The 13,716-nt window shown below is 36.5% G+C and overlaps 1 protein-coding gene across 1 annotated transcript in view; it reads left to right on the top strand.

Moving 5' to 3' along the window:
- LOC113527785 (cadherin-12) overlaps positions 1–13,716 on the top strand; it is a 111,001-nt gene that overhangs the window by 15,795 nt on the left and 81,490 nt on the right. The window lies entirely within an intron of this gene.

Below are 13,716 nucleotides of genomic sequence, written 5' to 3'. Positions count from 1 at the left end.
ATGTGGTTGAAATAGCATCAATATAGAGTTTTATTTGAGGCCAGTTTCTGGCCAAGTTTAAGTTACAGATAAGAGTCAACACTATTGTATAAAATAAGCAATAAATAAATATTATACTTTCATATGAGGTGTACCATAGCAACATGGTCTCCCGCCGATAAATTCATAACACTCATGTCTGTTTTCATATGAAAACTTTTTAAGGCTAAGTTTAAGGCTAGGTTTGTGGTTAACATTCATACTTTTTCCACATGATTGTTTTGTTTTGGTTTTTTTTTTGGTTCTAGTGTCTGCTCTTGTCTGTGATTTTTTGTTTAATCAATGTTTTCACAAATGTATATCATTCCTTTATTAATTTGTATATTTAAACATGTATGTATATTTGCTTGTTGTGACAAAAATGATCCTTGCAACTTTTTTCCAGTGTTTAACATTTCTTTTTGCATTTGTTCCTTGTATCTTAGAACAGCATAGTAGATTTTCAGTGATTTTCAATTTGCCAAGCACTGTTTCATTGTTAGCACATTTATAACTGTATGACAGATTGGGAGTGTGTGTGTGTGTGTGTGTGTGTGTGTGCATGTGTGTCCATGTTTCTAGTTCTTTACTCTCCATAATGATATGAATAGTGTATATGACAGTTTTTAATCTTGTGAGGATGTCTACCCAGTCCATGTGAGGAAAACTGATATATATATATATATATATATGTTACTGAAGTTAAGGTTAGGGGTGGCATTATTTAGGAGTAACACACAAATGAATGGGAATATTGTACAAAATTGAATTAGAAGAAGGAGAAAGCACATGACTGGACAAACAGACAAGGCACTGAAGTGAAAAGAGGAGGAGGCATAATACATATAAAGGATAAGAAGAGTAAAAATAGCAGAAACAGAACGCATAACCATGAAAAATAATATGACTTCAACCTACATGCCACTGTACCCCCCCATTCACATTCCATATGAGCCCAGATGTTTATTTATATGTATATAAAATGACACACCCTCACTGTCCACTATATTAGGAACACCTGTACATTCATCAGCCAAATGGCCATTTAGCAGCAGCACAATGCAAAAAATTTGTGAAATACTCAAACCAGCCCTTCTGATACCAACATTAATGCCACAATCAAAGTCATAGAAATCATACTTTTTCTTCATTCTGATGTTGAATGTGAACATTATACAGTTCAAGAGCTTCAGTTATGCATGATATATATATATATATATATTTTGCACTTTTATACACCTCCTTCACTTGCATTGAGATCTCCTTGGACTTCATATTGGTAGCTCCAGTCTAACAGCTGCCAAATGCCAACTCAATACCTGATATCAATTCCAGACCTTGTATCTGCTTCATTTGTCTTGAAGTAACGAGGGAATGGAACCTGAAAGTCTATATTTCGATCACATCTTGATTGTTTTATTTCAAATCCATTGTGGTGATGTATAAAGGCAATCACAAAAACTCCGTCATTGTCCAAATACTTCCAGACCTGACGACTGTATATATATATATATATATATATATATATATATATATATATATATATATATATATATGGATAGATAGATAGATACAGTATATTTGGTATCTAACAGATGGATAGGCAGAAGCAGAAACCCAGCAGGAGAGTGGTGGAATTTAAATACAGATATAAATTTATGATGGAAGGCAGAGTAAGAGCTATGTTAATCCGATCCAGCAGCCACACTCACAAATTCATATGGAGCCATGCATAAGCCATGCATGTGCAAAACAAACCTAAACTATTGCATATGTAAGAATGTCTATGAAGTATCTGCATCATCCAGGTTATTCTGAAATGGTTAAAAGTAGTAAATGAAGGTAACTGGATTTGTGATATTATGGTACTCTATTCTGTGTATGTATCTATACATCACACGTACAACCTCTAGCCACTAGATAAATCCCCTCAGACAAGCTCTTGTGACTACTGAATGTCCTTTCAACCAGACAGCTATCGTTGCAGTGAGCCTGGCTCACCACGCCAGCGGCATTCATCAGAAGAGGAGCAGCAGAGCTAAAGGACTCCCCTGAGGAATACATGAGGAGAGTCACAGAAGTGATGGCCTCCTCCAGGGCTTTCTAACCTTAAACATAACCCAGATAGCCCCCATTGGCACAGAAGAACAGATTTCCTGTCAGCCAGGTGAATGACTATTAGTTTACAGACACTATTGGAGATATAAGAGAGGAAGAGACAACATATAATAGTGTTGAGATGGGCTTCAAGTCTGAGCTTTTCATTTCCTTTCTGCTGTACCTCTCTGTTTCTCCTATACACAGAAAAAATTTTATTTCTCCTGCGCCGTCTAACAGACTTACTCTTACACAGAGTGCACAACTTTCTTTCTATCTCTGAATGCTGGATAATGACAAATGGATTGTGGACACACTTAGAGAAGGAATGAGTTGACTAGACTAAGAGAGACTGGACAAAAGGTTAATAAAGTGAGAGAATGGAAGAAAGAAGATGTTGATTCGTGATGGTCAAAATGCGGACAGAGAGGCAGTGACAAGGGGTACAGAAAGATTAGAGGAGTGGAGACTATGAAGCCTCAGCTCTCAGCTGTTTGTAATAAAAATACAAAGATCTTGAAGAAGTCCTTTAAATGTCAATAGTCTTGTGAAAGATTTCTGAAGTAAGACTCATTCTAAACCCTTGCTATTTGACATACATGTAATGTTTTCAGCTAAACCCATGTGAACAAATGATTTTGTCTCCTGCTTTGGAAGAAAGGCTATCAAACATGTGAACAGAAAATCAATATCAATATTTTATCTAGCATTTTTAAATATAGAAGTATGTTTGGCAGTATAGAAGATCCATACTGTTTTCTAAAGGCTAAAACATAATTTGAAAGCCTTCCCAAAGGTGCCTTTCCTAGAATTTAATTTTAGGTATCTGCTTTTGAAAAAGTAATACTCTATTCTATGGTTTTCCCCACCCACCTCCATCATATTCCTGCAAATTAATATTTCATGTACTGCTGAATGTCACCAAAAATTTGAAGTCATATTCATCTGAGCAGTATGTGGATTTCATTTTATTATGCAGATGAAGAAAAGAGGTTTCTGAAATTAAGTCATTACCCAGTCCACTAAGTCATGATTTTCAATCATAGGGAAATACTTGCACCATCAAACATCTTACAACACAGTATTAACTGAGCAAATACGTACTAGGGCTCACAGTACTGGGCTCAGAGTACACAGTAGTTTTGACTTTCATTCATTCATGTTCATTTAATTATGGTAAGAATTAAAAACTATTTTTGTAAGATGGCTTGGTAATGACGTTTATTTAGGCCCTTTTTAGACTGAATCTGACTTAAGTCAATGTGTAAAAACATTTCATATATATATATATATATATATATATATATATATATATATATATATATATATATATATATATATATATATACACATACATATATACATATATATGAAATAATAATAAAGCTAACCAGAGCCCAGGTCCTACATATATACATTTCATATATATATACATACATATATAGTTGGCTGACTTATGAGCATTTGACATACTTCAAATAGTAATGTGTGTAAAATTTATCCTCTTGTCTGTTGGCTCACAATATATAAGGACTTTCTCTCTTGTACTCCTACACTATCAACTCTGATTTGCAAACATCAAGAGAGAGAAAAACATGGAGAGAGAGAGAGAAAAAGAGAAAAAAAAACTGGAGACAGACAGATAATAGTCTGCAAATACTATTCAGTATTAAACTGTATGTACACTTCTCCAAGTCCAATGGTTCACAAAGTGTCTAACAATGTCTAACAGGAATACTTCCTTTTAAAACATTACATGCAAAAGATGCATCTTGGGAACCTGTCAACACATTTCTTCTTCTCTCTCCTCTCAATGTTTACCCTCTTCCTTTCAATTCAATTCAATTCAATTCGATTTTATTTGTATAGTGCTTTTAACAATGGACATTGTCACAAAGCATCTTTACAGAAATAAATAGATTAAAATTAAATTGAACCAAAATAAATTATAAATATGGGAATTTATCCTCCTCCACCTGTCTTACAGCTCTTGGTCCTTGGATAAGCATTATTCAGTCTTGCAGGCTACATTACATGATAACTGCTTTTTTCTAGGTAGGGGGAATAGTGAGGTGGATCTGGATGTGATCCATGATGTGCAGCAGTGCTGTCAAGTTGCTGGGGTTCTATATTCCTGCTTAGTTTGTCCAGTAGAATTTTCTCTATCATTCTCCTCCAGTCATCATTTTTCTCATTATTCTCATTTTTTCTCCTATTCACCTAGCAAGGTTGCAATCCTGTTCCATCTCACAAAGTCATTCCTGAGTTTAAAAACTGCCCGTTTCTACCCTGTAGGACCTGGGCTCTGGTTGGCTTTATTATTTCACACAGATTATGGAAGGAGGTTATGAATCTGAATCATTCTTTAAGAATTTATTGGTTCAGAAAGATGTATCTTCAATATATTGTGACCTTAGTATTATAAGGTTGTATCTATTATTCATTATTAATTCATATAGAACGGTTTAGATTTTTATGAATAGATAGGTTAAATCACCAGTATTGTTTTTTGTTAGATCCTGAAAAGTCCAACACTCTCAGATTGCATTAATAAAGGGAAATAAACACAGAGAATAATGCTTGAAAATACTCACTGTCACCTTGGCACATAGTCAATCAGATACTAGATTTGAAAAGCTCTACAGTGCACTAAAAAGCTTCTTTTGCATATGAATATTTTCATGCTAATTTAAGTGTCTGTTGTGGCAGTATAGTAATATGAGCAGTGTGATGAGTGGCATGTGCAGCAGGTAACTAGGTCTCAACATCCTGTCCACACCTTGTCAGCTCTGACCCACAATCCATTCCAACATCGCTGCTGTCTTGTCACGAACCTTCTAGCTCAAGGGCAAAAAAACTCTGATTCCCATAAGCCCTCTCAAACAAGGACACAAGGACAAGAGTACCCTTCTTTCTTATCTGCGCTTATGGCTCTCATAAAAAAAAGGCGGAAAAAGAGGCACTGATAGCACGATCATCATCTGTTTCTTGCTCAATTATTCAGAAGGCTGACGATTTACCATAAAATGACCCATCCTCACACAGCACTCCCCTAAATCACAATGACTGCAAAGGACATCTTCTGTCTTGCATTGTGCTTTGAGTAAACAACTTCAAGTAAGAATCGGCCCCCACATACTGCCACTGCTGCCTTTATAAACCATGAACCTAGGGAAGAGATAAAGCGCTGCACTCCTACCATAAAAAAGGAATAAGAAATCATCCTGACACAGCCACGCATCTTGAGCCTGAAGAGACGGGGAATAGTGAGAGGAGAGTTTCTGAAGGTCATTGCGTGCCAGCCACTTCCCTAGCCGTAATCACCAAGGGCCATGATGAATTTGAAAGGGTTGCTATAGGTGGAGGTTAATCCATTTGGTTCAGGTGGGAAATAGGTGGCAGAGAAGTAGGAATAGTGTGTAATAGCTGAGAGTGAGAATCGTAAGAGTGAAATTCATGAAAGCCAACAGAGGCTGTGACTGAAGTGAGAATTCTATGTTAATTCTACATTTAAGAAAAAAGGCCACTCAAGGACATATGTGCCTCTTTTGGCATCTATCTTAATATCATCTGGATAGCAGAGAAACTCTGCATTTTGTGCCATGCCTTTGCTAGTCTGGGGAGTTTAATGTGTGCTCTGGAGCTGATACACTGCAGGTGAAGGAAAGAAGTCATTAACCTCCTGGTACACATTCAGAGTTTTCCTAGCATAGCTCCATCAAACATGGGTCAGAGAGAGAGCAAGAAAGCATAGATAGATAGTTAGATAGTTAGATAGATAGATAGATAGATAGATAGATAGATTGATAGTCCACATTCCTATCTGATGGGAAGAGCTTCTTTATTTATTTATTTGGACCTCAATGCATAAACCAGTATTGGAAAATTATCTGAGGCTCATTTATATCCACTGTTCATCTTAACTACTTGAAAGCCTTTATGGAATTCTCTGAACTAAATAAATGCAATGCTGAAAGAGCATGAAAGAATGACAAACTGACTGAGGCCTGTCTCAGACCAACAAATCAATGAAGCAAAAGATTTTCTATATGCTATACAGTCATCAAGCATTACACAGAAACAATACAGCAGACAAAACACCGCTGCTCACAGTTAGAGTGTGGGTTGGGAGGCTGGTGGTTATGGAAGTAATCAATGCATGAGTCAATCAATTAGTCAACACTTATACAGAGAGTCAATGAAATTCACATGGAAAGACTGCAAAAGGCAGGGGTCTTCACACTGCTTGTTACTACACAGCCACTGGGGTTCATGTGCTCAAATTCAATTTAAATCTAATCAGCTAATTAATGATGATAAGAAAAAAAGCGAACCATTATTAAGCAATATTTTATTATGCAGAGAAAGTAAGTGCCATTAATAAGGAACTGCTCTACTTTAACCAAATTTGTAATTATGCATATTGCAGAATAGCTTTTCATTGACTTTAACCATAATAGCAAATAAACTGGCCATAAGCATCTCAAGATGAAAATCCCATATTTTTCAACTACAAAATGAATCCTTGAAGTTAAGGGAAATATGGATGAGGAAATGAGTAAAAGAATGATAATCTAACCAGCCTGACTCAGTACAGCAGGAAAAAAAAGAGGCACAAGATATTTATAAGAAATATAAACATCAACAATCATAGACGGACAATAAAACAGATGAAATACAGCTGTGCATATTTAGTCTGAGCTGGATGGCTGGTGGTTATGGATGAGATCAGTGCATTAGTCAATCTCTCAGTTGACATTAGTACAGATGTTCAGTAGTATTCAAAATAAAATGCCTGAAAAGCCAAATTTATCAATGCACTTATTCCATTATTGCACCATGATGAAGATATACAAAAATAATAAGTTATATTTGGTTGTCATCACTTGCAAACAGGTGGATGCAAATTGTGGTTCTATTTAAAAAACTGGAACAGGCAAAAGAAATTCAAAGGCAAGGCAATATTCAGAAGGATCGGCAGGCAAAGAGGCCAGCGGATAGACAACGACACTAAATGAGGCTACACTAAAAGAAAAAATCAAAAGACCATGCTAGAGTCAAAAACAAAAGCTCAGCTCAGTAAGGTCAGTGATATGTTGAATGGTTACTTCTTGTTTGTCCATGATATCCAGTTTCTAACATGCAATGAGGTGTGCATTATGGGAAATATTGTTTGTTTTGTGACTGGGTAGTGATTCTGACGTAACAGTTTGTCCTGTTGGTGGATTGGTGGATTGTGATACCTTCACCCTTGCCCTGTGGATGTTGTTGTTGATGTCGCCAACAATTTTATTTTATTTTTTTGGGGGGTGGGGGGGGGTGGGGTAGTGTATGGGTTCTTCACAGCTCTCACAATGTTTCTGACATCAACTGCTGTTGTTTTCTTTGGCCGACCTGTTCAGTGTCTGGTTGTTAGTATGCCAGTGGTTTCTTTTTTTTTCAGGACATTCCAAATTGTTGTATTGGCTTTGCCCATTGCTTGTGCAATAGCTCTGATCCATTTTCTCTCTTTGCTCGGCTTCAAAATGGCTTGCTTTTCTCTCATAGACAGCTCTCCGGTCTTCATGTTGGTTTATCCATTTTAACAACAAATACAGTCTTCACAGGCAAACCCAGGGTTCAAACCAAGAGTAGACATTCAATGCTATTACTTGTTTAAACAATTAATCTAACAGGGCACACCTGGGCAACGAGAAACACCTGTCAGTCACATATTCCAATATTTTTGATCACGTAAAAAATGGGTGAGTTCAAACAGAAGGTGCCATGTTTTATGTTTAATACATCTAGATGTAAATATCAGGAAATGAAAATGAAATTATAATCTATCATGTCATATTCATCGTTTGATGTCAAATCCAAATGTATTCAGTGTATAGCAAAAACAAAAGTATTGGCCTTGCTATATCAATACTTTCAGAGGGGTTTGCAAATGACAACCATGAATAAGAAGGATGGGGTGTGGGTGTTAATAGGCTTGCTGATGTCAAACTTGGCATTGAATGTTAACAGCTAAATTGTAGTTATACCCAAGAATTTGTTTTGGTGTAATAGCAAAAGCCAGTGATAATTTTGGTGATGAAAACTATGGCAAAAATTGTCCTTCAAAACTAAATGATAACTAAGTAATAAAAAGTAAACCAATATTCAGAAACCAGGTGGGGAAAAAAGCAAGAACACCCTTCCTACTTCCACAATCATTAAGAGAGTAATATGCAGCCAGGTATTACTAATAATAGGCGCAAGAATAGTTAATTATCAAGAAGTGTGACTACCTCTTTAAAAGCAGAAGTTTTGGTAGTTTGGTATTCTGGAGCACTCAGGTGTGTGTCTACAGTACATTATGCCAAGAAGAAAGGACATCAGCTATGACCTCAGAGAAGCAACTGTTGCATGGCCATGTGCAAACAATTTGAAATTCACCATTCTACAGTGAGAAAGATTGTTTATGGAGAGCCTTCAAGACAGCTGCCAATCTTCCCAGGAGTGGGTGTCCCAGCAAATTCAGTCCAGTGTCAGAATGAACAAGTATGGCTTTCATGTAAGGGTAGCTAGGGAAAAAACCCTTCTCTCCAAAAACAGTATGGCAGCATGACAAAACAAAATTGCACCTGAACAAACCACAAAAATTCTGGAACAATATCCTTTGGACTGAGATCAAGGTGGAGATGTTTGGTCATCATGCACAGTGCCATGTTTGGTGAAAACCAAACATAGTGTATCACCACGAACACCTCACAACAACTATCAAGCATAGAGGTGGAGGGGTGATGATTTGGGTTTGTTTTGCAGCCATTGGACCTGGGAAACTTGCCGTCATTAAGACAACGAAGAACTCCACTTTATACCAGAATATTGTAGAGACAAATGTGAGACCATCCGACCAGTAGCTTATGCTGGGCCAAACTTGGATCGTGCAACAGGCCAATGATCCCAAGCACACCAGAAAATTGACATCTGAATGGCTAAAGTAGACAAAAAATCAAGGTGTTGGAATAGCCAAGTCAAAGTACAGACCTCAACTCCACTGAGTTGTTGTTTTCGAATCTTAAGAGAAGCAACGTTGTAAAGAAGAGTGGGCTAAAATTTCTCCAAAATGATGCGAAAGACTAAAAAACTCCAACAGAAAACGTTTAATTCAAGTTATTGTTGCTAAAGGTGGTTCTGCATGTTACTGAATTATAGGGTGTACTTATGTTTTCCCATCTGGTTTCTGAATGTTGGTTTGCTTTTTTGAATTTTTTTTTTTTGTGTGTGTCATCTGAAGTTATTTGTTTGATTATAGAAGATGGGAGGACCACACATTTGTTATTTAGGCCCTGATAAATAAAAACATTGAATTAAAGGAGGGCGTACATTCTTTTTCCCATGACTGTATATACCCTTCTACAGGATGTGAAATGCAGTCTGGCATTCCACAGAATTAAAATGTAGGAAATTATTAATTTGAGTTTGGAAACTGTGGTGCAGTGGGTAGAATTGCCACCTCACAGCCCTAGGGTCTTGTGTTTGATCCTGAGCTCCTGAAATCCTGTGTGGAGTATTGCAAGTTCTCTTTGTATTTCTGTGTATTTCCTCTGGGTTCTCAGGTTTCCTCCCATTTTCCAAAAAGCATGCAGATAGATGGATTGGCTATGCTAATTTGCCCATAGGTGTGAATGTGTATGTGCATGGTGCCCTGCAATGGACATTGCATCCCATCAGAGGTGACTTCTCTACCTCGTGCCCAGTGTTCCCACCTGGCTCTGGATCCACCATGACCCTGACCAGGATAAAGCAGTTAGTGAAGATGAATGAAAAATCTAGCAACTTTGGTTGCTGTAGCAAATTGACTAAAAGTAACAAACTAAAACTATTATGTATTTTGATCGAAATACTAAGACTAAATGTAAATCAACAAATTAAATGTCAAAATTAACACTGGCAAAAGCATATCCAATTTTCCTCTAAAAACAGAGTTGAGTCTCAACCTTTGGATGTAATATAATACATAAATACTGTATACTGCAAGAAAAAAATTATATTTTAACTAGCTTTCACCATAAATTGCCCCAAAGTAGTTATGTAATACAAGTGATTAATGCCTCTGTAACTCCTGCATCTCTTACACATTTTCAGGCAATGCTGCTTGTATTTTAATCTTGCACAAGTCTACAAAAAGAAAGCCAATTTCCATTTCTCCTTGGGCTGAATCAGTGCTGCTGGTTTTATAAAAAATAGAGCTCTGCTCCTTGCCACAATTCAGTATAACATTACAATACAGGAAAGAAGGAGAGAGGGGAGAGTGTAGAGTATAGGTCTCTGTATGTCATCCCAGGGGTGTTTGGATGAATGTATTCATGAATGTTGCAGAAGTTGCTGGTATGCATGTCATTATCCCTTGATCGTGGTGGTGGTGGTGTGTGTGTAGTTACACTATAGCTTCTTCCACCAGTGCTGCCCATTTTTCACAAACAGTCACACACTGAGAACAACAGTTATATATTAAATACTAATAATGCAACGCAATGACTTCTATGAAGCATAGTAAACACAAAAGTATCCAAAATGAGTGAGTAGTCATACTGAGAAAGAATGAATACAGTTTAGCTAAAGAGTTAAAAAAAATAATAGTGTCAAAATTCACATGGGAAATCACTGTTGGGTGTGCGTGTGTGTGTGTGTGTGTGTGTTTGAGTGCGTGTGAGAGAGAGATTCTCAATTGTTTCCATTTTTAATCATTGCCTTTTTATCAGTCTGCAATCATTATCACATATGCACACATCATACACACCTAAGAGAACGTGCTAATAATTTGAATTTTACAAGACAGATTCCAAATTTTCATCTAATTGTTCCATTGAAGAGTGAACAAGGTTTACTGATTAGCATCTATGGCAGCTATTAAAATTAACTGCACACCATGGCATCACTGCCAAATGTAGCTGTGAGAAATGTTAATCATTCTGGAATATTATTTGGAATAAACCTTAGACAGATTTAGTCTGAGCTGCTAATGCATTAGGAATGCTTATATACTATGTAATGAACAATAAAAATGTATAGTATAGATTTTCACATTTGTGGTAACTGTGTGTGAAAGTGAACCTACCTTCTAATTACATGATTATTTTTAGCAAGATACATTTCACTTAAATTTTTATACAACATTTTGAGAGCATCTTTGTGTAGTTCAGTGCCATTCTTTAAGGGTTTCCTTTCTTACTAAGTCCTACCTGAGTGAAGATGTCTTAATAGAGCTGAGATATCAGAATAGGACTTTGCCAAAAAGCTTTTTACAGCTATTGTAAGGATTCCAACTGAGCTACTCAATATTTCAATAGGACTCTCTGAAGTGAAGAATGTAGCAAAAAGGATGAGAGAGATATTGCCCTTCTCTGAATAACAGAAGGCAGGACTCACCAAAATGCAGATTAACACAAGCTAAAATAAATGGTGGGAAGAAGAAGCCAGCTCTTGTCTGAATGGTGACATATACCTTAGAGACAGACAAAATATAGCAGTGGGAAAAGCGTGGCCTTCTTTTACCAGGCGTTCACCTTCAGTCCAAAGGCTTCTGAGAAATGGATTCACTTCAGTAGGACTCCCCATATTGCAAAATATGCATATTTGTAGCAATATACAAATCCCACATGATGGGAAAACTGTCAATCAAATAAATGAGTTTTCTCCAAAGAGTTCGGATATGACAGGCTGTCTGGTGTCCAGAACTTTCATGAATGTTCATGTTAAACAATTTAAAGGCATAACCCCATGTCTCTCAGCTCCTGTCCTCAGCCCCAGGCTGGGTTGTATGGTTTTCTCCTACTGTAATATGCCTAACTAATTTCACTAAGGGCTTGATAATTAATTGACCTGATCCTGGCATGTCAAAGTATGCAAACTGCAAAAGTGTGTAAAGTATGTATTTTTTTTTTCAAAATGCATCTGACCTATGTACTTCCCATTCAAAAGAACACCATCATTTTTAATCAAGAAAATGTCATTTCAAGTATTACAAGTAATCTCATATTTGACAGGGATCTTAAAAGGCTAATTCATTGACAAAGGCATTTTCATGGTTATTAAGGGATTTGCATGGGTCTTGGAGTTCTCTCAGTGTGATTAAGGTAGTTAGGTTGTATTATCGCCTGAAATATCTTGGCTTTAATAACTAGCAGTATGATTACAATAGAATGGCCTCAGGCTAATGTGCCTCTTGATTATTGTGCTTAGAAGACTGAGGGGGAAAAAATGACCCAAAGTGTCTTCAGTTTGCATATATTTCCATATCACAGAGAATCTATCACCTTGCAATAATTTTAAGAGACACAAAGCGTTAAGGGGAGGAAAAAACTGTTTTTACATATTTACATATCAAAGTATTTACATATCAAATATTGACATACCTGTGTAGAGTCTTGGATGTGCCAGGAAAAAAGAAATAGATATGGCATAAATGAATTCCTGTAGTGCTTGCAATGTTAAAAGCTTAATAGTAAAGGAAGTGAAAATGCTCAAAAATGAGCTAGGGTTAATGGAGCAGAGATTCCAGAATTGATACTATTTCATTGTTTTGCAACTGAGCAAAGTGAGGGCTATAATGCACACTAAGCAGTTCTTAGTTATTAAACAAATAATAAGACAAGCAGCAGTCCAGGCAGCATATCTTAAGGAACCGATTTGCCAGATATCGAGCAGCATTAGAAGAGCATGGCCATTCTCTTGGGACAGACTGTAATGGATGAAATGTAAGGAGAACTTCCTGTTAATTGAAAACACATCTCCCCACTAAAGCATAATGCTCTTTGTCACCTCTGCAGCACGGTTGGATTTCACTAATCAGTAGTATACAGTATATATCACACATCTGCTCAGTTGAATTAAAGTAGCCAAGCTAAGCCATAAATATTATAATGTGAGAACAAGACACTTAGCCAAGACAAAAGGTCTTACGCACTAATGCCTCATTCCCATACGTAGATACATACTAAATGGATAATGAGCTATCATCTAAGCAAATATGTCCAATGACCAGAAAAAAAATTAAATTGGTTTAAATTGCCTGTATTTATAAACGGCTCTCTGGGCAACATCATTTCATAGCAGATTTACACTAATTTTAATTATAGGCTAGTGTTTAACGACAATTAACAATTGTTTTTTTCTTGGTAAATTATCTGGAACCAATCAAACATGAGCAGGGAAAACAAACTTCTGCCCACAGGAATTTCATTAGTACATAATGGATGGGGTAGGATGTCATTACTGTGTTTGTGATGCTCATATTTCCATATAGTAACATGAAACTAATTGAGAAATGTCCTCTCTGCCTTCCATTCAGTCAATATTAGTATGCTTAACAGTCCATAAAGCACAAGAGACAATATTTGTTGTTCCAATGAATAAGTTACATAAAGGAAATTTCATTAGAAAGAGGGAAATAGGGATATTGCAAGAACATAAAATGAGACATTAGAAGAAAGGATAAATACAGATGGTAGATAGACTGGTGGCTGACACCTTGTCTCAAGATAGCAACATTTTACTGAGCTTGAAGAAAGAAAGAAAGAAAGAAAGAAAGAAAGTAGGTAAGTAAGTAAGTCTAAGTCTGTGCTTATG

Source organism: Pangasianodon hypophthalmus, chromosome 12, assembly GCF_027358585.1.
Source record: "Pangasianodon hypophthalmus isolate fPanHyp1 chromosome 12, fPanHyp1.pri, whole genome shotgun sequence".
In the NCBI taxonomy this organism is placed as follows: Eukaryota; Metazoa; Chordata; class Actinopteri; order Siluriformes; family Pangasiidae; genus Pangasianodon; species Pangasianodon hypophthalmus.
Note: the sequence above shows the minus strand (reverse complement) of the source record. Positions and strands in the feature narration are given on the sequence as shown.